This window comes from Lissotriton helveticus, chromosome 2_1 (assembly GCF_964261635.1).
Source record: "Lissotriton helveticus chromosome 2_1, aLisHel1.1, whole genome shotgun sequence".
In the NCBI taxonomy this organism is placed as follows: domain Eukaryota; kingdom Metazoa; phylum Chordata; class Amphibia; order Caudata; family Salamandridae; genus Lissotriton; species Lissotriton helveticus.
The window spans coordinates 1,710,499,581-1,710,524,725 of record NC_136059.1 but is presented as its reverse complement, the minus strand read 5'-3'; positions in this window follow the sequence as shown (position 1 = coordinate 1,710,524,725).

Below are 25,145 nucleotides of genomic sequence, written 5' to 3'. Positions count from 1 at the left end.
CGTGTAAATACATGAGGGAATGCAGCGCATAAAGTTGTAATTTATAATGAAAACTGAATTAGTTGGTGTCAAGCACAACATAAACAGTCACAGTCAATTAATGTGATGCATTATAAAATGTGGCACAGTGCATGATGTCTGTGGCTAAGTGTAAGCTTCTAAAGTAAACCCCCTGGGAGAATGAATGACTGAAAATGTATATGTGAAAAGAACGTGTTTGATATCAGGTTTGTTACACAATACGTTATTTTTTCATTTCAAAGTGTATTTGAGCTCAGAAATGACTCAGTGAGAACACTTTTAAACAGATGTGTCATACTGCTTTCATAGAACAAATACTATTTGTTTGATTCATTTTGAGGAGTTAATAGCCTGCTATTAATATATCCATTTCTTTAAGCAGTTTGAAAGAACCAAAGTGCAACATAATTCCACCTCGCAAATTATAGAAAGATTAATGGTGAGCAGGTTTCTTCGGGTACATGGCAATTAAGATGAAAAGATAACCCATTTTAGGCCATTTTCATGTAGAACAAGAATGCTGCCAGGGATGTGGAAAGATGTAAACTCCCTAGCCACTTTACAGCTATACATGCCTAACCATGTTTGCAAATGGAGCAGTTCACACAGTCGAGCACAAGGTGCAGGGGCGGCTCCTCCATGTGGGTGGAGGAGTGTCGCCCCACTGCTTTCCCGCAGTGCGAGAAGCAGCAACATAAAATAGTATTCTGAATACAATTTTATATTTCTGCTTCTCGCACTGTGAGAAATCATAAGGGGTTGGTTGGGGGCGGACGGGTGAGCATTCCTGCTCCATGGCAGGGGTGGAGTGGCTTGCCCACAGATTGGGTGCATTGACTGTTTGGTCGGCCCCAGGACAGACCAAACCAGTCCAACGCACTCTCCATTTTCCCCATGTAGGCAGCCTACATGGAGAAACGGCCTCCCCATAGATGTCTGTCCGGTCGGCGTCCCAGCCAATCACAATGCTGCCATTGCAGAGTTGTGATTGGCTTATGGGAGGGGAGGGAGGCTGCCTGCTTCCTGTTCCGCGGAACTCTACCCGGTCTCTGCTGGTCTTGTGGTAAAGGGAAACGGGAGTTCCATTAAAAAAACTACTGAGGGGGTAATTACATTCACCCTTGTCCAGATGTGTGCCCTGAATGAATAAAACCTGTACAGGGTTAGCTCTCAAGAAAGGAGGGTCCTACTTGAAATCTCAATATTTTTTGTAGAACTTGTTGGAGTACCCTTGACTGATGATGGTTCAAGCAAGCCTTTAACAATGGCCGCTCAGTCTAATGGTAGGAACTTCTATGGGGAATTTGCTTGAAATATCACTGATGTTGTCACAGGTGAACAAAGCAACAGTATTTATAGCTTTGCAGCCCGTCTAGAGAGCTTCTCATTGAATGGGTTCATGTCATCAACTGGTGAAATCCTTACAGGTGGGTGAGTCTGCTCGCAACATGACTTAGCCAAGTTGAATTAATTATTAAATGGCTAAGGCACTTGTAAAGTCCATAGCTACAGTAAAACAACGGGGCATATTTACAAGGAAATGACGAAGCACGGATCTGCAGCAAATTGTGCAGCACTACACTGTGCCATTCCCAAAACGCAGAGATGTGGCTTGTTAACAACAATATGGCACACTACTGTGTTTTCCCTACCACAAGAGCTTAAAATAGCTCCATAGCACCAACACAGACACCTTTGCACCATAGTGCCAGGGTGGCTGTTTTGCAGGGAATGATTGTTTTGGTGCAGTAAGGTGTCCCTTCCTGCACATAAACAATCATTAATGGCATTATGCTCTTTCTATGGGGCATATTTACAAGAAGGTGCTGCACCAAATTTGGCAGAACTACGCTCCGACATTTTCAAAATGTAGGGATGCACCATATTCACAAGAATATGGCGTAGCTTGTGTTATCCCTCCTGTGGGGGCTAACTTTAGCTGCCTAGTGCCAACACAGACATCCTTGCTCCATAGTGCCAATGTGCTGCGTGGTAGGGATTTTTTTTTTATGTGTAGAAAGGTGTCCCTTCATGCACATAAACAATCACTAATGAAAATGTGTTCCACTTCCTTCCATAGAAGTAGCAAATCATCATTATTTAATTATTGTTTATGTGCAGGAAGCGACACCTGCCTGCAAATAAACAATCATTAAAAGCATTTTTCCCTTTCTATGTGTGCTGCAGAATGCAGTACACAGAAAAAACAAAAAGAAGGAGAATTAAAAGTACTCCTCCTTGGATCGCCATTCTAACGCCTGCTCTTGCATGGTGTTAGTTTTGGGCGCTGCCTCAGATTTACACCTCCTTCTTAATCTTGGTCAGCGTCAAAAGAAATGGGTGCTGTGGTGGAACACCCATTTCACGCCCCTTTCACACTATGTGATGCACGTAAAGTGCCCTTATCTACAAGGTGGCGTTAAGCCACCAAAAGTGGCTTAAAGCTGCTTTGTAAATAGGGAGAAGGGCAGATCACCACCAGAACATTGCTAAAAGTGATGTTCTGTTGGCGATATCCCCTCGTAAATATGCCCCTATGTTTGCTGCAGAATGCATTACACATAAAAAAGTAAAAACAAGGAGAAATAAAAGTATTTCTTCTTATTGGGCCATTCTAATGCCTGCTATTGCATGCTGTTGGTTTTTGACGCTATCTCAGATTTACACATCCTTGTAAATTTAGGGCAGCATCAAAAATCAATGGGTGTTGCATTGGAACGCCCACAGCAACACCCATTGCACACCCCTTACACATAGATACCTACACGAAAGGGTGCCATATTTACAGCGCTGCGTTAATCCAGAAAATGTGGCTTGACGCCATTTTGTAAATATGGCACAGGGCATTGCACCACCAGGACATCAAAAACAGTGATGTTCAAGTGGCACAATCCCCTTGTATATATGCCAAAAAGGTGTCCCGGTGCTCATGGGGAGATCACTTTGTAAACCCATGCACCACATTATACCTGCTCCAGGTATAAAGTATGCAGGGTGGACGTTCTGACGCAAGTAAGCCTCGTAGAAGTGCGCAGTAAAATCTATGAGATTTCACTGCGTCACCTCTAGGATGCAAATGAGTCAATATCTTACGCCTACCTCACAGCAGGCGTAAGACTGACGCAGGAGCATTTGAAATGGGACTTGCCCATGTGAAAATGACCCAATGATGGCGTTGCGTCACTTTTGTGACACACTCCAGCAATGCGTTATTTTTGCACCTACAGATACATCAGAAATACTGACGTATCTGTAACTCCTTGCGACATGATGCATCATTCTGTAAATATGACGCATCCAGCATATAACAAGGAGGGCACAATGAAAAGTGGCGCACGCTGTTTTCACGCAGTGATGCGTCACTTTTCATAAACGAGGCCCTATATATATGGGATGCTTCATAGTGAATTGCCTTGAGCCAAAGGCAGTTGTGAAGTAGACAGAGACAGCCATTTATAGTTTGGCAGAGTGGGAGAACTAACACAAATCTGCAATTCTTTGCCCTGCCAAATTCGTAATTCCTTCACTTTGTTTTGTGTCAAGGGAAATGCTGCATTTACATCAGCGAAGCCTAAGCTCTCTTCCCTGGTATAAACCCATTAGCTCATCTCTCAACCACCACAAGACCAATGGGTAACAGGAAAGGGCACCTGTCAATATTTCGAGGGTCAGCTCCATAGGCATAACTATGATCAAGGTTAGGAGAGGAATGACTATGGGTACTACACGTTACTGATAGAAGAGAAAGACCAGCTATTCACAGTAATTATTGTGCAAAGGTGCCTGTGTTGAGGGGATTATGGCTTCTGTGCAAGAAGGGGATCCTTCCTGCACAAAAACAATCACAAAATACTTTTTCCTTTTTCTATGTGTGCTGCAGAATGCAGCACACGTAGAAAAAGGAAAAATGGGGAGAAATAAAGATATTTCTCCTTGTTCTGCCTCCCTTACGCCTCCCCTGGGGAGACGTACGTTTTTGGCGCTGCCTCAGATTTATTCTTTCTCGTAAATCTGGGCAGTATCAAAAAGCCATGGATGTTGCTGGGAACACCCCCAGCAACACCTATTGCATGCCACTTTAACACAGAAAACTGGCTTAGGATAGAATCCCAAGGAAAAGAATACACAAGACATTCTGTGGTCAAGAACATTCTAAATGGGAATACTACAGGAGGGAAAGATTATAAGGCAGCATTAAGCCAAAAAAAGTGGCTTAGTGCTGCCTCGGAAATATGGAGCAAGGTCCTGCGCCACGGAATGTCACAAAAAGTGACGTTCCGACAGCGCAAGGTCTTCCTCTTTTAAATGTAAAAATGGTCAAGCTCTCTGACATCCGTCACTTTTAAGCACTGATGCTATTTGTCAGAAATGCAGAGGGGCCACATATATAGAATGACTCCTAGGCACCATGTTAATATGTGCAAATAAAATCCTGCCTGAAACATCTTGACACCCTCAAGAATAGGCGCTTCCATTTACAAATAATGAGATAAGTCTATAGAGCTGGTTAATGCAATATCTTGCTGTGAGGTAAACAGATATAAAATGTAGGAATCCTGTTATTTCACAGCAGGTTATTTTATGTGTATTTCCGAACCATTACCATTAAAGAAATATATTGAAGAATTGAGGTACTGGGGTTTCTTTTGGGAAAATATAAAGGACCTGCTATACTATTGACAACGTCACATCACAGCGGTGTGTTTGTGCAGGCTCTACAATGTAGCCTGGCCAATTACGTGCTTTGTGTCGGATGCACTAGTCTTGCACAGAGCAGAGAGAGGGCTGCAAAGATTCCCAGAAATGGCGCCTCGTCAATATTTATGAGGGAGAATTCCTTCCGAGAATCCTTGCAACAAGCAACAAATGGAAAGATTGGTGCATGTAGACCCATTATCTCGTTCGTTTTCACGTAGTGCCCTTGTGCATCCCCGTATTTGCAAAAAAGGTGGCACAAGTGAAAAGGGCACCTCCGTGGGATTAATGCCTGCTTCACTTATCCACATATATCATTTGCACATGATAAGCAGCGATAGATAGCTTCAAGTGTGCAAACCGTTACTGATTGACAAGGGCAGTCAGTAACTTTTCACTGCTTCAGAAACTAGTGGTCATCCCCAAACCATTCATACATTTTGTTCGCGAGTTCAAGAAGTAGAGGAAACCTGTTCATCTAACACTCTAACCCTCGTTTTGCAGGGGTTGTAATGTTGACATTGTGAGACACAAAATTATTTGCAACAGAGAATCTAATTTTAATGAACTGTGTTTTGATTATTCACCCTCGTAAACACACTTTTTTTGTATCTTGAAAGAGCATAAGATTTCAATTCACATATTGATTAAAAACATATCACTTAAGCATAATACATTCATGAAAATGCAATTGTCATGCAATGCCATTCTATGTTATGTTACCGTTAGACCGGTCAGCCTTGGGGTGGTTATCCTCCCAACCTTTTACCTTCCTCCTCCATTTTTTTTACCTCGTTTTTGCTGGCCTTAGGACTCTGAGCACCTTACCACTGCTAACCAGTGCTAACATGCATGTGCTCTCGCCTCTAAACATGGTACTGTTGCCTTATACCCAATTGGCATATTTATTTTTTAGTAAAGTGGAACTATATGTACCCAGGGCCTGTAAATTAAATGATACGAGTGGGCCTGCAGTACTGGTTGTGCCACCTGCTTAAGTATCCTTTAAACATGTCTCAGGGCTGCCATTGCAGAGCCTGTGAGTGCAGTTTAAACTGAGATTTCAACCTGGTAAATCAAACTTTTATGCCATGCCCACCAAACCTTCCTTTTTAATACATATGTATCACCTCTAGGGTAGGCCCAGGACAGCCAAGGGGGCAGGGTGCAATGTATTTAACATGCACTTTTAAGTTTAACATGTCCTAGTAGTGAAAAGCTCTTAAATTTGTTTTTCACTGTAGCAAGGCCTATCTCTCTCATAGGATGACATTGGAGTTGCCTTATTACAGTTTATAAGTTTGACTTCCAAATGGAAAAGATCACTGGTTCATGTTTGGCGTCTCTGCAATCCTAATTTAAAATCCTAACCCATGATGAAATTGGCTTTTAAAATACAATTCTGAATATGCCACTTTTAGAAAGTTGTTATTTTTTTGCCTTAGCCATTTGATGCCGTAGCCTTTCCCTGGTCAGATGACTGGGTGTTGTTGGCAGTTGGGCTTTGTGTATTCCTTCTGATCTGACTTGCACCAAAGGACACAGAAGAGACCCGAGTCTGCGACAATAGGAGTTGCACAAACTAAAAGTGTGGTATGCTGTACCTGTAGCAAACCTCCTGGAACTGCAAGGATGTGACTTGTCACGGACGAAAGACTGGTTGCCCTGGACAGAGGAACCCCTTTGAGAGCCATAAGCAACTCCAGACTCTCCTGGACTAGTGCACTAGTCCGCTGCACACCGCAGGCAAAAACAACTTACCTTAACCAAAGAATCATTGGCAATCAGGCCCTCTGAGGGATCTCCAAGAAGTAGATGGGGCAGTTCATTGTGGAAAATGTAGTTCTCACCTCCAGCAAGTTTCAGGCAGCTACAGTTTTCCCTTGTACCTCCAGACGTCAAAATAACATCTTGCTGACCTTACCACTGCCAAGGCTTGTTGCTGGTCAGACTGGTAACCACCGCCTTTACTGAATGCTGCAAGGGAACACAGCACCACCTTCATCTGACACAAGCAGTGGCACTGTTGGTGACTTTTTAGGTTTTGACTAGCGATGCATGCGTACGAAGTACGCATGCGCTAGCAAAATCTAATGATATCCTCAAATCCTCTATGTGGGGTCGGGTATCTGCCCCCTCCTCCCATTGGCTAGCTCCATAAATGGAGGCTAGCCATTGGGAGCCGGATCTGTCCGTCAAAGGCCGGACCAGATTCGGGGGCGTTCCCGACATTTTTTCCCTCTCCGCCTCTGCGATGTCGTCATCGCGGCGGTGGGCGGAGTTTCGTTTTTTTTTTATTTGGTTGTTTTTCCCATTACGCGGCTGGAGGAAGTCGAGGTGAGTGCTGCGGTTCCCTCCCCCCTCCCGTGTGTCCGTTCCGCCCCCCCCCTCCCCGTGTGAAAGTGATTTGTTTATATGCTCGCAATAGGAGCTACCGTGAAACGTGTAAGGGTTTCCACGAAGACGACTTCGACGATAAATAAAACATTTGTATTTTGGTGACCATTCGCCCTGCTTTGTTCCCCTGCCCACCCTCCCCCATCTCGCAAGCATGAGCCGGGTTAAGAAATCCCTTCGGTTCCCAGACTGACACAAATCAGCAGCTGTCACCGAATATCTGATAGCTCTTTTTAATTATATCCAAATGGAGATTACATTTTTAAAGTAGCTTTCGAAATGCGTTGTAATGAATTGGATGTTGTTTTTTCGGTGATGTGGAGCTTCAGAGTGGAGCTTCAGAGTGCAGAGTGGAGCTTCAGAGTGGAGCTTCAGAGTGCAGAGTGGAGCTTCAGAGTGCAGAGTGGAGCTTCAGAGTGGAGCTTCAGAGTGGAGCTTCAGAGTGGAGCTTCAGAGTGGAGCTTCAGAGTGCAGAGTGGAGCTTCAGAGTGCAGAGTGGAGCTTCAGAGTGGAGCTTCAGAGTGCAGAGTGGAGCTTCAGAGTGGAGCTTCAGAGTGCAGAGTGGAGCTTCAGAGTGGAGCTTCAGAGTGCAGAGTGGAGCTTCAGAGTGGAGCTTCAGAGTGCAGAGTGGAGCTTCAGAGTGGAGCTTCAGAGTGCAGAGTGGAGCTTCAGAGTGCAGAGTGGAGCTTCAGAGTGCAGAGTGGAGCTTCAGAGTGGAGCTTCAGAGTGGAGCTTCAGAGTGGAGCTTCAGAGTGCAGAGTGGAGCTTCAGAGTGGAGCTTCAGAGTGGAGCTTCAGAGTGGAGCTTCAGAGTGGAGCTTCAGAGTGCAGAGTGGAGCTTCAGAGTGGAGCTTCAGAGTGGAGCTTCAGAGTGGAGCTTCAGAGTGGAGCTTCAGAGTGCAGAGTGGAGCTTCAGAGTGGAGCTTCAGAGTGCAGAGTGGAGCTTCAGAGTGGAGCTTCAGAGTGCAGAGTGGAGCTTCAGAGTGGAGCTTCAGAGTGCAGAGTGGAGCTTCAGAGTGCAGAGTGGAGCTTCAGAGTGCAGAGTGGAGCTTCAGAGTGCAGAGTGGAGCTTCAGAGTGGAGCTTCAGAGTGGAGCTTCAGAGTGGAGCTTCAGAGTGCAGAGTGGAGCTGCAGATTCAGAGTGGAGCTGCAGATTCAGAGTGGAGCTGCAGATTCAGAGTGGAGCTGCAGATTCAGAGTGGAGCTGCAGAGTGGAGCTGCAGAGTGGAGCTGCAGAGTGGAGCTGCAGAGTGGAGCTTCAGAGTGGCGCTTCAGAGTGGAGCTTCAGAGTGGAGCTTCAGAGTGGAGCTTCAGAGTGGAGAGTGGAGCTTCAGAGTGGAGCTTCAGAGTGCAGAGTGGAGCTTCAGAGTGGAGCTTCAGAGTGCAGAGTGGAGCTTCAGAGTGGAGCTTCAGAGTGCAGAGTGGAGCTTCAGAGTGGAGCTTCAGAGTGCAGAGTGGAGCTTCAGAGTGGAGCTTCAGAGTGCAGAGTGGAGCTTCAGAGTGGAGCTTCAGAGTGCAGAGTGGAGCTTCAGAGTGGAGCTTCAGAGTGCAGAGTGGAGCTTCAGAGTGCAGAGTGGAGCTTCAGAGTGCAGAGTGGAGCTTCAGAGTGCAGCTTCAGAGTGCAGAGTGGAGCTTCAGAGTGGAGCTTCAGAGTGCAGAGTGGAGCTTCAGAGTGGAGCTTCAGAGTGCAGAGTGGAGCTTCAGAGTGGAGCTTCAGAGTGCAGAGTGGAGCTTCTGAGTGGAGCTTCAGAGTGCAGAGTGGAGCTTCAGAGTGCAGAGTGGAGCTTCAGAGTGCAGAGTGGAGCTTCAGAGTGCAGAGTGGAGCTTCAGAGTGGAGCTTCAGAGTGGAGCTTCAGAGTGGAGCTTCAGAGTGGAGCTTCAGAGTGGAGCTTCAGAGTGGAGCTTCAGAGTGCAGAGTGGAGCTTCAGAGTGGAGCTTCAGAGTGCAGAGTGGAGCTTCAGAGTGGAGCTTCAGAGTGCAGAGTGGAGCTTCAGAGTGCAGAGTGGAGCTTCAGAGTGCAGAGTGGAGCTTCAGAGTGCAGAGTGGAGCTTCAGAGTGCAGCTTCAGAGTGCAGAGTGGAGCTTCAGAGTGGAGCTTCAGAGTGCAGAGTGGAGCTTCAGAGTGGAGCTTCAGAGTGCAGAGTGGAGCTTCAGAGTGGAGCTTCAGAGTGCAGAGTGGAGCTTCAGAGTGGAGCTTCAGAGTGCAGAGTGGAGCTTCAGAGTGGAGCTTCAGAGTGCAGAGTGGAGCTTCAGAGTGGAGTTTCAGAGTGCAGAGTGGAGCTTCAGAGTGCAGAGTGGAGCTTCAGAGTGCAGAGTGGAGCTTCAGAGTGGAGCTTCAGAGTGGAGCTTCAGAGTGGAGCTTCAGAGTGCAGAGTGGAGCTTCAGAGTGGAGCTTCAGAGTGCAGAGTGGAGCTTCAGAGTGGAGCTTCAGAGTGCAGAGTGGAGCTTCAGAGTGGAGCTTCAGAGTGCAGAGTGGAGCTTCAGAGTGGAGCTTCAGAGTGCAGAGTGGAGCTTCAGAGTGCAGAGTGGAGCTTCAGAGTGCAGAGTGGAGCTTCAGAGTGCAGAGTGGAGCTTCAGAGTGGAGCTTCAGAGTGGAGCTTCAGAGTGGAGCTTCAGAGTGGAGCTTCAGAGTGGAGCTTCAGAGTGGAGCTTCAGAGTGGAGCTTCAGAGTGCAGAGTGGAGCTGCTGATTCAGAGTGGAGCTGCAGATTCAGAGTGGAGCTGCAGATTCAGAGTGGAGCTGCAGATTCAGAGTGGAGCTGCAGAGTGGAGCTGCAGAGTGGAGCTTCAGAGTGGCGCTTCAGAGTGGAGCTTCAGAGTGGAGCTTCAGAGTGGAGAGTGGAGCTTCAGAGTGGAGCTTCAGAGTGCAGAGTGGAGCTTCAGAGTGGAGCTTCAGAGTGCAGAGTGGAGCTTCAGAGTGCAGAGTGGAGCTTCAGAGTGGAGCTTCAGAGTGCAGAGTGGAGCTTCAGAGTGGAGCTTCAGAGTGCAGAGTGGAGCTTCAGAGTGCAGAGTGGAGCTGCAGAGTGGAGCTTCAGAGTGCAGAGTGGAGCTTCAGAGTGCAGAGTGGAGCTTCAGATTGCAGATTCAGAGTGGAGCTTCAGAGTGGAGCTTCAGAGTGGAGCTTCAGAGTGCAGAGTGGAGCTTCAGAGTGCAGCTTCAGAGTGCAGAGTGGAGCTTCAGAGTGGAGCTTCAGAGTGGAGCTTCAGAGTGGAGCTTCAGAGTGGAGCTTCAGAGTGGAGCTTCAGAGTGGAGCTTCAGAGTGGAGCTTCAGAGTGTCAAGAGCAATGCCAATAGCTCTAACTTTAACAAAGGCAAAACCATTGCATTGTAAATGCTTGTTGCACTTGTTTCCTCACCAGCACTGCATACGTGGTAAAACCAGCTCCCCTCAGTTCCTGCATCAGCACCAAGGACAGCAAGACATCTCTGCACCCACGTCTCTCAAGCCAGGTAAAATTGAACTGACTGTTGTGGCTTGGTCCTGGGATCTGCAACCTTACCCCTCCTTTGATTCCACGCATCTCAACCTGCAAGTGACTGATTTACTATTGACTGCAATGCTAAAGTTTTGCAGTGTTTATTTGATTTAATATTGCTTTTAAAATCCATGACTCTGGTTGTACTTATCAGAGTGACTTAATTTTGGTGTCTACATTTATATACAACTCTGCTTTATTTTTATAAATTGATGTCAGATTTCTTTTGCGTCATGACAATTATGTATTGTCCATGTTGGTACTCTGAAAAGCTTAACACATGTTCCTCTAGTGAAGTCTGACTGCTCTTTGCCACGGTGCCAGGACTGAGCTTAGGATATATTATTCTGAATCCAAGGACCAACTTTGGGTAATGTGAGAGTATTACATAGTGAAGACTAACTGGTCTTACTGCCTACTACTCCACTTTACTACAGTTATGTTGTGTTATGTTTGTTAGTTTATTGCAAATTTCAACATTAATTATAAACAGCGCAAATAACTGAGACAAGGTCTTCTTCTGCAAGTTTTTATGCAATTTATACCCTAGAAATTGGCCTTATTTTTTAAAGGACCCTCACCCACACTGACGTAGGGTATGCTTCACCTTCGAGTCCTATGCCGGTCCATCTAGTATTACCAGGTGGGCTCAACCCCATTTGGAGGGAGCTCTTTGATGTTAACCACAAGAAGGGATTTAACGTTTAAAATGGCATGCAGGCAAATCCTTCTGGTTTTTAGTCTTAGGATTACTTTGGCTAGTTGAAAGCAAAGAAGAATGTACAGGGAGAGATTTTCAACTCCCACATCCCTCGGTCAACCTGTTTCAACTGTTACACTTAGTCCAAAGGGTCTCCCAGCTTTGATCAGGAGCCCGCTGATCCCTTCAACATGAGGTGTATAAGATTATTAGGATATCAAGGTGTAATGAATTTCATACAATCTATTGCCTCACCTTTAGTTCTGCTGAGCAACACCTCAGGATGCTTGGACAGTACCAGGTAATTCAAATTTAGAGTGGACCCATAGGATGTTTCCGGTGGCCGAGCCTCACGCCGCACACATTCCAGAGGGTCCCCCAGCGGATGCACCTAATCTGTCCCAGTTCAGCTTCTAGTGATTAACATCAAAGCGCTCCCTCCAAAAGTGTGGTTGAGCCCGCCTGGTAATATTAGTTGTACCCAGGGACGAACTGGGCACATAAACCAGGATGGCAATTCTGCCAGACTGGCCCCCGGGGAAGGGGATGGGGGGGGTGCTAGCGAGAAGCAGCACTGCTTCCACTTTAGCACAGCTGCCGGGGCCGATATTGCAGCAGTGCTTCAAAACTAGCCCCCGTAACAGAACCGACCCCCACCACTTGAAAACCGGCCCCCACCCTTCCGGCACACCGAGAAAACGCCTGATGCCCGCTACTGCAAGTCCGGCTCTGGTTGTACCAGGCGTAGGATTCAATGATGAAGCAGGCAAGTTAGTATGGGTGCGCGTCCTTTGAGAAAATAATGGCTATTTTCTAAGGCATATGTTGCAGAAAAACTTTCAGAAGAAGGCCTCCTCTCACTTATTTATGCTAATTGTAGAGGAAGATGAGGTGTCCTTCCAGTTAAATCTCCCCGCCCCATTTCTTTGTTAAACTATTCAAAAAACAGAACACACAGCCTTGTTAGTTTTTTGTCTAATTCTAATAATTTTCTCCACATTGCTGTTCAATGACACTTATGAATAATTCATAGTAGAAAAGCATTTAAAAGCAACAAAATTAAATGTCACACAGTGCTATTCTTGACGACTTGCTAATGAACCTAACAAAAAACATTGCTAATTAATAAAGCGTGGTGAGCCTGCATAAAAACAGGTACTACAGAAGTATGGTTTTTAACCTGTACACCGCCTACACACAGGCATTCCTGTTCAACTTACTTTGCTTCAGTTTTCACTTGATCTACTCGGTCCACTGGTTTGAACTTAAAGTTCTCTGAAGCATAGATGTATGCAAAGTGATTGTTACAGCCCACGAGAAACTCTGGTTGAATGTGAAATGCTGCAGCACAAATTAGCACTGAGAAAAACAAAACTGCTGATGAGTGCATGCTTGAATGAGTCACTCTTGGCCACGAGTAATGCTGACGCAGACAAGCCTTGCTCCTGAACATGAACAGACTAGTCCACTTGTCACCGCTAGGGCATCTCTCCGAGATAAACAAACAAGCATTTGCAATGCAACAGGTCTCACAGGTCTCGAATTTGCGACACTTTGAGCTGTTGGCATTGTATATGACAATGTCTTTTATGTATGTGTTTTGCATGTTTTCGAAACACAAACAAAAGGAATTGTCATTTACAATGCCAACAGCTCAAACTGGCAAATGCGAGACTTATTCCATGTCAAATGCTTGCCACGGATGTGGTCAGATTAAAAAGAGCAAAATAAGTTTGTGAAGCACTGGGGACAATTGGCAACAGGGTTTAGTAATTTTTAGTTACATTTAGTAAATTACAAGAGGAACACACCCTTAGCTACAATGATGCGTTCATGCAAGGGTTAAATCTCACGGGCTTGTGTCTCCGCCTCACCCTGCAGGAAAAGCCTTGCTATTGGATGACTGCCCTCCGAGTTCACCTGTCAATCACATATCGTAAACAAAGCACTGATTGGCTAGAAGCCAGGATTTGCCTTTTATTCATGTGTTTTGGAAAGCTGTAAGCAGTGCATAAACCCGCACATTTTTTACTTATAGTCCTGTAAATACAAAGTGCGTGCTTACGCACCACTTGCAGGTTTTTAAAATACCTAAATAAAAGGCATTGGTATTTACAATGCCAATAGCTCAAACACTCACAAATGCATGACCTATTGCATTGCAAATGCTTTTTTTGATCTACAAAGCATCTAGAATGTGGTCTCTGATATGTTTTAATGTAAGTAAACATTTTGGGGTGCTGGTTAGCATTTTCAAGTGGGCACCATAATCCTGTTGTGAAAGAACACTGAGAATAAGAACCACAAAACAGGATCAAAGGGCACGAGGGAACTCTGGACTAGTACCAGTGCAGACCAAAATAACACATTCTCAGTTTGTCCGTTTGTAACAAGATCATCAATAGTAGCACTCAGTGGTGGAGGGGTGAAATGTGTCTGAATTTCATGGGTCATGCATTGGTCTCTCCTCAGCCTATTGTAAAGTGGGTATTTCAACTTCTAAATATATTTAAGTCCATTTCGTGCAATGGTCCATTCATTTGGAATCTTCTTTTTGACTCTAATATATCCTGTCTGTTTTTAACAGAGACCTGGTTAGGGGAAGGCTCTGGACCGGATTTGGCCTGTGCCTTACCTCCGAACTATACTATCTTAAGAAAGGATAGAGTCTGTGGCAGGGGAGGTGGAGTGGCCCTTATAGTGGATAAAGCCCTTGTATGCACTTCTTTCCCTGTGGAGAATATCGCAGGTTGCGAAACCTTAGGCTTTACACTCGGCCTGTCGGCTTCTCAGACGTGCACTGGGGTCCTCGTTTATAGACCGCCTGGGCCCACTGGCTCGTTCTTTGATGATCTGCAGGCTGCACTTTCCATACCCTGCATGCGATCAGCGCACTGTGTGCTGTTAGGGGATCTGAATTTGCATATGGATATGATAGCGGACCCCGACGCTTCTAAACTGCGGGATATTACAGCATTGCTCGGGCTTGTCACCTATATTGATAGACCCACCCATATTAAAGGCCATTCCCTTGACCTAATTTTTTCTACGACGCAGATTGCTGTGTCCCCGCCGCTTCCTGTATTATGGTTGGATCATTTTTTACTAAATTTTGATATCCCCTACGGGACCAGGATCGGCCAGAGAGCACAGAAGGGCGTGACCCGACAATCAAGATCTTTTCACCTAGTTACGGCAGAAATGCTGTCGGATGCCCTTTGTCGACATCCTTGTAAACTTACAGGTGATCTAGACTGTGACCTGGATCTGGTTCAGAAGTGGCTGAGAACAAGATTTGAGGAGCTAGCACCTGCTAAGTCAGCCAAATCAGTCCTCAGCCATGTGTCCGCCCCTTGGTTTACTCCTGCTTTACGGAAAATGCGGCAGGATTGTAAAAAGGCCGAAAGATTGTGGCGGCGCAAATATGAGTTAGAGGAGAAAATAAAATATCGTGATGCCGTTAAACTCTACCATAAACAGATCTCCGAAGGCAAAAAAGAATATCTTGAGCGCAGAATAGATGAAGCGGATAACATGAGTAGGGAACTCTTTAGAATAGTAAAGGAGTTTGCTGCTCCCGCCGCATGCGCTCCCACTCACTGTCATACAGAAGAGTGGATTAAGCAGCTCGCTGACTTTTTTGTACTCAAAATCAAAGCTATTCAGGAATCTTTCCCCTCTGCTGATGCGTTAGCATGTAAGCTGAGCTCGGTACCGTCATCGGGGGAAGAGACAGGGCCCATACTATCGGCCTTTCCACCGATGTCCTGTGCCACATCCCACGATCTGCTGTCCCGGCTTCAGTCTGGCTCACACCTGGATGTATGTCCAGCACAATGCTTGGGTAGAGTGGCGCCGGCAGTTAACATCTTGCTAAACCCCTTGCTTAATCTCTCCCTGAGCTCGGGAGTGGTGCCACAGGAATGGAAACACGCATTGATTTTGCCGTTGCTCAAAAAACCTCTATTAGATCCCCTGATACAGGCTAACTATAGACCTATCTCCCTGCTTCCTGCTCTGGCTAAGGGGGTTGAGAAACATGTTCAGCATACGATTACCAACTTTATTGAGAGTAACATCATTCTCCATGATTCTCAATCTGGTTTCCGTGCGAATTACAGCACGGAGACAGCCCTCTTGGAGGTTACCGAAGCTATCAGAGAAACCCTCGATCTCGGGGGGAAGGCTATGTTAGTCATGCTCGACCTGTCGGCGGCTTTCGACACCGTCCCACATGACAGTCTCCTTTTTAGACTCTGGGAGATCGGTCTGCGTGGGACGGTGCTGGATTGGTTTCAATCCTTTTTATCGGGTCATCGACAGGTGATCTGGGCACCTCCGTTCTCCGCTGAAATGCCACCGCTAGAGGTGGGGGTCCCTCAAGGATCCATTCTGAGCCCCACCCTCTTTAATATCTATATGGCCCCTCTAGCGGAGGTAGCAAAGGCTTTTGGTGCCCAGATCATAGCCTACGCTGATGACACCCAGCTCCTGTTTACTTGCAGGAAGTGAGAGGTTTTTGACGGCGACAGGATCAAAGGCTGTCTGAGTGCGGTCTTTGCGTGGTTTCAGCAGCACAGCCTGAAATGCAACTCAGATAAATCTGAGTTGCTTTTCTTTGGTTGTGCCCCTGATCCCTGTTGGAAATCGTGGTGGCCCCAGGATATGTTCCCACCGGAGAAGGCGTCGTCCCAAGTCAAGAACCTTGGGGTAGTGTGTGACGACGACCTCTCTTTTAGACCCCATATTATGGGGTTATCTGGGAAATGTTTCGGCATCCTGAAGATGCTTAGAAAATTTCTTCCACTGCTCTCCTAGAAGTATAAAAAAATTACGGTCCAGGCGTTAGTAGGGTCCCGACTCGACTACGCCAACGCGCTATATTCAGGACTGCCCAAATATCTGTTGGCCAGACTGCAAATAGTGCAGAACTCAGCGGTAAGAGCTATATTTGGCCTGCCACGGAGAGCAAGAGCCTCAGAGTTGCTAAATAGGCTGCATTGGCTACCTATCTCTAAAAGAATTGTTTTTAAGATCCTCACGTTGGCTTTCAAAGCCCTTCACTCAGTGGGTCCGAACTACATCAGGAAGCGTATGGCTTTCTACGTGCCGCGGAGGATGTTGCGGTCAGCTGATTTGGCTAAAGTGGATGTACCGTCGATTAGACGTACCCGGATGGGAGGACGGTCCTTCCAGTATGTGGCGGCATGCCGCTGGAATGAGCTCCCTGTCACTCTTCGTAAAGCCAATAGTCTTCTCTCTTTTAGGAAAGAGCTAAAGATCATGCTCTTTTCTTCATAAGCTCTAGGACCGCTGTGAGTCGCTGCTATTGTGTTTTTCTGGTTTTCAGGCCTCTTTGCCAAAGCGCCGGGACACCCTTTGGGGTAGCCGTGCGCTATAAAAGAGTGGTATAACATAACATAACATAACATTAGCATCATCTCCGTCCATATTGCCATTGTTACATTCAAGAATAATCCTAGGCCCGCAGGCATGGCAGACTAGGACAAAAATAGAGTGCAGTACTGTCTTGTGCAAGGATACATGAACCAAGAAGCACAGAACAAATCACCACCTGGCTAAGCACAGGACAGGAAGTGATGGGAAGAAGGGATTCTGATGCAAGACAAAGTAAATCCGAAGATGATGAATGATGTGCTAGGAAAAGGGACATTAAGAAGAGAAATAAAGAAGACATCCACGACTGTTGTCATCTGTTCCGTCGAATCTGTAACAGAACATGGCACAATACAAACATGTGCTCCATATTCAAATTACACAGATCTTACAGGGTCAGAAGCAGAGCTCTGGACCCAAACACTATTTTGCAGGTTCAACATATCTAACGCCTCAGGCTGAAGTGGCAAAGCCATCCTCAGACTTATACAAGACTATAACCAGCCGAGCTGTACATTGCACAGATTTTAGGTTCTTCAGCTCCAGGCAGAAATATCTCTTCATAACATTTGTATTCACACTCAAATGATGCTGAAAGTACCCATGCCCTTGCCACCCCATATTTAACATGTTTCTGTATCTCCGTGTAGCAGCCCTTCCTCTAGCCCTCATACGCCTTTCCAAATCCTAGGACTGGCTTCTCCTTTCCTAATCAGCCTGAATAAGGAAGATGCTGCTACTTTTCCCTCAACCTCGCTCTGTTAATATTTGCAGGAATGGCTGCTAACATGAGCTAAAGCCATTTTGTTCTTGGCAGCCATTTTAGTTAGCCATGTGCTCGCCATGTGCTTTCTCCCTCTTCCAGAGCCTTGCACATGCTCAGACAGACCTGTAGCTGCCAGCTGCTTCTAGTGTGTAACTGTCAGGCTGTGCTCACTGATGTAGAAATATCTCCCCTCCCACTTTGTTGAGCAAGCACATTTTGTATACCCATATTAGTCAATAACTATGCTTGCATGTGCCAGGACCTCCCCTTGGTTTTATGCTGACTATGCAACAATTGCATATATAATGTCCCTGTTCTCTGTACTCCTTAGACTGTCTCATACAGCGGCCTGAGGGTACTGTATGACGCAGTCTCCCTCATGTGAGGTTAATAAATGCATCATTTTGATATTACAGCTTCCGTGCCAATCTCTTCTTTGTTGGTTTAAGGACCAGGTGTATCAGTGATCCCCTTAAAAGGTTTTTATTTCTACAAATTGGCGCCCGTACATGGGGCTATTCAAGGGAGTGGTCTTGACGGAGGACAGGAATCTACTGAAGAGGTACCCTGCGCATGATTCTTTGTCTTTGCAGACCCCTGTGTTTCATTTTTTTCAATCTGACCCCCCCCCCCCAAGTGGTTGCCGCTCCAACTGAGAACCTCTTTTGAGTGAGTTTTTTAAAACGACCGTTAGGTCAATCAGAACTTGGCATTTAGAGGCTGTAGACTTTGGTTTGGTAGGGTTGCTGTAGCAACACCTTTTGGAATGATTTGGCCAAGATTTTGTTTGTTTGATTGTTTGCTGCAGCAAATGAGGGCAGGTAATGAGGACATTTTTCTCTAAATTTTGAACATTTGAATGGCACACAGTGTGTTAAGTGTCACTTGGTGATTAGTATTGAATATGCTACAATATTTTTGGCATGCCTGTTTCTAGCACACTTCGTAGAAAGTGTTGCTGCCTAGGAGGTACCAATATGGATTTAGAAAGTACTCAGATGATTCCCCTAGAGGGGATACCTAATTAGGTTTAGTTATGGGAAAAAAGGTATTTCTTCCACGGTGACTAGAACACCATGGAACAAGATATTTATATACAAAGGATCTGGATCTGTGCACTTAGTAACATTAATAAGTGGTGATATGCAGAGCGCTTTTGAGTGTTCTGCCAGCCAAACTAGTAATTTGGTGTATTTTTGAAAAAGGTCTGAGGCTTGCACCTGTTTTTTAAATATTTACTGACCACAAGGGCGACCCTAGAACAAGAACCAGGGGTAACAATAGGTATTCTCCAAACAATGGTTCTTGAGCTACGTTAACATACTAAACAACTCAATAAAAATAAAATAGAAAAACTATATATAAAAGAGAAAAGGGAAAAAAACCTTATATAAACATAATTTCACATATACCCATGTGCATGAAGAATTATATAAATTTAATGAAAAAATAAAGGGTGCTCAAACAATTACACTCATACTATACACTTAAAAAACACTGACATGTGTAAAATCAAAAAACAGTGTCAGAGAAAAATACATACAACAATTAACACAGTACACAATCAAACAGTAGTGTCATCTCTGATTAAGGCCATGTTAGAGGCGTTGACGGCGTTTCAACCTGAAATTGCTTTGAGGGTCATCTTCAGGACATAAGACTTCAAGAGTGAAAAACGTGACCACTAATTTTAGATTCTGAGCAATCTTCCTGCAAATACTCGTCCCTTATCCAACATCAATTTTTAAAAAAAAGGGGGATTTGAAGAGAACTCCTGTTAATATAAAGAAAACACTAAATGTAAAGTCTTCAGTAAAAGGATCAATCAATACTCCAGTTAGACCAAAAGGAACCAGGACATAAAATTCTTGGAAAAGTCCCCGAAAGGTTACATAATTTATTTATTGAAAACCTTCATGAGCAATATCCCATCCTCCAACAGAGAATCCTGTTTCCCGTCCTCCAAAGGACACTACTGTTTGATCACGGTGATACACAGCACCGCATCTAGCAGCACATGCAACTCAAGTAAAGCAGAAAAATAGGAATAATCCCTTTCTTCCAGGTGGTGCGTGTTTCAAGTGTCCACCAACCCCCATCTACTTTGCTATTCACAACTGGCCTTGGAAAGCCTACGAATTGGGCGAGCAGGCAATGGGGGGGGTGGGACCTATCCATCGTGATGTCCGCTATCGAGTTGAAGTACCCTCCCATCAGTACTGGCCCAGTTAGGTAAGGTACTAGTTTCCCCGATAGGTGGCTAAAAAAGGAAATCTGATCCATGTTAGGGGCATATATACCACACAATGTTACATCCACACCATCAAGACAGCCCGCCACTGCCAAAAACCTTCCCTCCAGGACTACCAAGTGTTGCATCGGTTGGAATGGGACCCCCGCTCTAACCCATATCAGAGCCCCTCGAGCAAGAGTGAAATACGTTGTGTAAAAAAGCTGCCCTGTCCACCTGCGCTTCAACGCCAACCCCTCGGTTTGAGTAAGATAAGACTCCTGAAGTAATGCTATGTGAACCCACCATGTACCAAATAAGCACGCACCTTATGTCGCCTTGTCATCGTATGCAAGCACCGTACATTCCAGGTAATGCATTTCAGATCAATGATGTCCTCATGTTGAGGTCTAAACCTCACAGACCCTCGCCCACTGACATCTGAGCACACTGGTGGCTCTATCTACCCCAAAACAAAACCATGAATATCCCCAACAACCCCACCCTAGGACAGGCTCTACAAAACTAGTAGCCATCCAAACTAACACTCTAATTGTTCGTCTGGTAAATATCAAAGAGCCACAAACACACAAAGTTAGGGGAGGTGGCCTAGGGCCGTAGAAGTCAGACCTGTTATGTTGCTCATGGTTTGCGCCGTACTCCCGACAATACATACTTCTCACCATCACAGAGGAGATGATGAGACAGAAGAACCACACATTTCAAATCCCCATCTCTTCCTTGGCAACCCCTCTAACCTGCGGACAAGGATTACCCACCGATTGGCTGGAAAGCAGTAAGCAGTAATACCAGCCCCTTCCTCCTAGTCACAGACGTTCGCACTGAACATATCAACCATGTATCAGCAAAATACAAATCTAGACCTCCTCCCTCCTCACATACACACATAATATAAACCGGTTGCATCAAACGTCTGCAATCTCGTCCGCCGTCCCTGGTGTCACATGAGGTAACTGGACACTGCCTCTTCAGAACCAGTCCCCAAGGAGCCCTTGTCCGAACCTGTTTTCGCCAGTGACACCGTTCCTTTCTCTTGAGAGATTGCCATGACAGCCTGCAACGTGGCAACCCTTTCCTTCTCCGTGGGATTTTGAGTAGGAGGTCGAAGTCTGCGGATGCGCCGTGATCGGGGCGGCTGCCTCTCCTCTGGCATATGCTGGCCGCATCCCACTTCGCCCGTGCCCACTCTGTACATTTCTAGCCAAGCCCAGGCTTCTTCTGGATTGTCATGAAAATATGTCTTACCATCCGCGGCCACTCTGAGGTACGCGGGAAACATCAGCGAGTACTGGAGACCCTCGTCTCAGAGCTCTTTCTTGACAGCCAAGAACGAGGCCCGGCGGCGCTGCACATCAAAGGTATAATCCGGGAACAGCGTCACATTATAATTATTGACTCTATAGGGGCCCGAAGACCGTGCCTTATTCAACAGAATATCCCTGTCTTTATATTGGAGCAATCAAGCCAGAACCGGCCTGGGTGGGCCGGGGCCAGTGGTCGAGCCGACACCCTATGTGCTCTTTCCAGGGTGTAAAGAGAGGATAGACCTTCTGGAGCAACTACTGTCCGAAGCCAATTTTCCAGGTAGTCCACTATATTGGCCCCTTCCACTCCTTCCAGCAGTCATACTACGCGGATGTTGTTTCGCCTATTTCTCCCTTCAGCATCTTCAGCCCTCCGCTCCAATATTTGCAGCCTGCGGGTGACATCCATCATCTGAGCATCCAGAGCTGTGTGGGCGAGCTCTAGGGTCTCCAAGGTTACTTCCATCTGCTTTACCCTGTCCACAAGCTTAGTGTGATCCGCGCAAAGAAGGCCCAACCCCTGCACTACATCCGCAATGTCCTGCCGGAGTGCATCTCTGGTGTCAGTAATGACCTTGAGGATCTGGTCTACCTGCTGCTGCATCATCCCCTCTGAGGATTGCACAGGCACCTCCTGCTTACACTGTACTTCTGTGTTCTCCTCCAGCTCTTGGGGTGCTCCCGCTTGTTTCCCCCGTGGCTTTCCCATTACTGGTTGCATTGCAAATGCCAGGACCCGTGCATTCCCTCAACCTAGCTCCTGCGGTACTCGCATCCACCGTAGCCGCCGACCTGATGCCTCAGCCAGTAGGATCTCCTGCCGCTGCCTTGACTCCCTCCACTTGCCACTGATCTTCCGCTCTCCAGGGCCGCCCACTATAAGTTCTTAGTTACTTTTCGAGCAATCTACCAGTCTCATCCAAAGTTGTCATCTAATTCGGAGTGTTGAGGATTTAAGCAGTAACGCTTGCCAGATCAATCCACTTCTCTCCAGTAGTGGACCTTATCTTTTCGAATCTTCCTTGTCTCTCCACACTGACCCCTCTCCCCGTGACCTGGTCGGACCACTGTATTATTCCTTTTAACCTTAGTTTTCCACCTATGGCAACCACGGTCTGTAGGATGGAGAGGACGGGAAGAAAGTGGTTTAAAGTTACTTTGGAGGAGTTCGAACCTGCCTTAGCCAAACTTAATTGGCATCCCTCTACGAACATTAATGAGGATGTTGCCAATCTGAATCAATTTTTGACTGCGGCCATTGAAAACATCGCCCCCCTCACTGTCCTCTCCTCAGCCAGAACTAAACCGTCTGCCCCCTGGTTCTCCCAGCTGTTGAGGGAAGAAAAAAGTAAATGCAAAAGACTTGAACGCCTTTGGCGTCGTTCCTATGACCCAGCCGCCAAAATAATGTACAGAGGGGCACTGAAAAATTTTCACAAACTCAAACAAACAACTATGAGGGACTATTTTGCCGACAAAATCAAATCTGCAGACAACTCGGCCAAGGTACTTTTTCAAGTTGTGAAAGACTTCACCAATCCCGCAGCCCGTCTGCACAAAACAGAACCCTGCCAAGAACTCTGCGACAAACTGTCTAATTACTTTCATGAGAAAATTGCCCTCATCTATGCTTCATTTAATATAGCAAATAACCCAGACACAGCGGGCCTACCCCCCAGTGATCTTACACCCAAGGTCACGAGGCTTGGGGCGTTCAAACCTATTACCTTTGACACAGCAATGAATAAACTTCAACTATGCAAATCTGGCTCACCCTTAGACCCCATGCCTGCTCAAGTCTTTTCTACAGTCGCTCCTGCGATTGTACAGCCCCTCCTATCGATATGGAATTCCTCTCTTGCCTCAGGCCAGTTTCCGGAGACCTGGAAGCAGGCAATTCTTATTCCTCTTTTGAAAAAACCTGATGCAGACCCTGCTGTGCTCAGCAACTACCGTCCGATATCTCTGCTACCTAAACCGACCAAAATTTTGGAAAAATTGTGCAAGAACAACTTTCGGACTTTGTTGAAAGCAATGGCCTGTTACATGACTCACAATACGGCTTTAGGACCGGTTATAGCACGGAGACGGCCCTTTTGGAGGTGGCGGAGACCGTGCGGGAGACTGTGGACAGGGGAGAGGTAGCCATGCTTGTGCTCCTCGACCTGTCCGCAGCCTTTGACACGGTCTCCCACGCCATCCTCCTGAGCAGACTCCGAGAGATGGGAATCGGGGGCTCCCATCTGGCCTGGATTTCCTCCTTTCTTACAGATCGCACACAACAAGTCTGGTGCCGACCTTTCTGGTCTAAGGACAGGAAACCTCTTGGTTGTGGGGTGCCCCAAGGATCTGCCCTCAGCCCCCTTTTCTTTAACATTTACGTCGCACCCCTGGCAAAGGTGATTGAGTCTCTGGGGGTCAGAGTGATATCTTACGCTGACGATACGCAGCTCATTGTCTCCCTTAGAGATAACTCGCTTTCTGGCTCTGAAAATTTTAAAACCTGTCTCTCCAATATTGTGGCCTGGATGACCTCTAACAAGCTAAAACTTAATACGGATAAAACGGAGGTGTTGTTCTTTAATCAAACTGTTCCCTTGTCGCCCGCCGCTTGGTGGCCTAAGGAACTCAACCCCCCACCCTCTCCCGTAAAAGTGGCCCGCAATCTTGGAGTCCAGTTTGATAATGATTTATCTTTTAAAACACAGATCCAGAAAGTTACCTCTGCATGTTTCGGGAAACTCCATATGATAAAAAAAATTCCCCCTTCCTCCCCACTGAAGCACTGAAGACAGTGACACATGCCCTGATCAACTCGCATCTGGATTATGCGAACTGCCTGTATGTGGGGCTACCGGCGTACCTCCTCCACAGGCTGCAGATTGTGCAGAACGCCGCTGCTAGGCTGATCTGCAAAGTCCCCTATCGACACTCGATCTCCCCCCATTTAAGGAAATTGCACTGGCTCCCGATTAAGGCCCGTGTCAAATTTAAGGCCCTGGTCCTAGCCTTCAGGGCACTCAACGGAAAAGGCCCAAAATACCTGAGACATAGACTAAAACCAGTCCAATCTTCCCTTAATCTCAGGTCTAACCATCTTCGCCTTCTGCTCACCCCTAGATTCCGCTTAGTAAGAAAGGGCGGCAGAGCATTTGCAGTGGTAGTGTCAAAACTCTGGAACTCCCTACCCATCAGCCTTCGGCTCATTGACATCGAGTCTCAATTCAGGGGCAAACTGAAAACTTTTTTATTTTCGGGTCAATAAATTTCCTCTCCCCTTGATCTGCATTCCTCAGCGCCGGGACACCCCCGTTGGGGGTAGCTGTGAGCTTAATAAATGTCTTAATAATAATAGTGTGTGCATGTGGGTAATAACGCTGTGACCCAGAGTTCACGGTCAATCATTGCGTCCCGCAGTGACTCCGCCAATAGTAACCAGTACTCCTCTGCTCCGTCTCCAGCAGTGCCTTTCAAAGCCTGGTGTCCCAAGGGCTACAGTCACTCCCCACTTCTTACCGCAGCAGCCGCACCCCACGACACCAGAAGAGCAGCCCCTCACAAAAATTGCAGCCACGCTCAGGGAGGTTATGATGCATGCCCCTCAGGCAGGGCCAATCGTGACATCTCACTTTACTCTGTACTCGGTAGTCACCTCACCATATGCCCTGCTGTCTGGCCATCTGCTCGTGGCCTCGTGGGTCAGCCAGCAAGGTCTTCGCATCCGGTGGCCACTCCTAGTCGCAACCATTACTGTACTACGGGTCTCTCCCTGGTCCAGTGTATATTCACCAATAATGGATTATGGTCAGACAGTGTTCTCGTTAGATACTCACTATGGCCCACTTTAGCATGGATGTCAGGGGGACACAGCACCGCATTTAGCCGCACATGCAACTCAAGTAAAGCAGAAAAATAAGAATAATCCCTTTCTTCCAGGTGGTGCGTGCATCAAGTGTCCCCCCAACCCCCATCTACTTTGCCATTCACACCTGGCCTTGGAAAGCCTATGAATGGGAGCATCAGGCAACAGGTGGGTGGGACCTATCTCTCGTGATGTCCGCTATTGAGTTGAAGTACCCTCCCATCAGTACCGACCCAGTTAGGTAAGGTGCTAGTTTCCCCAATAGGTGGCCAAAAAAGG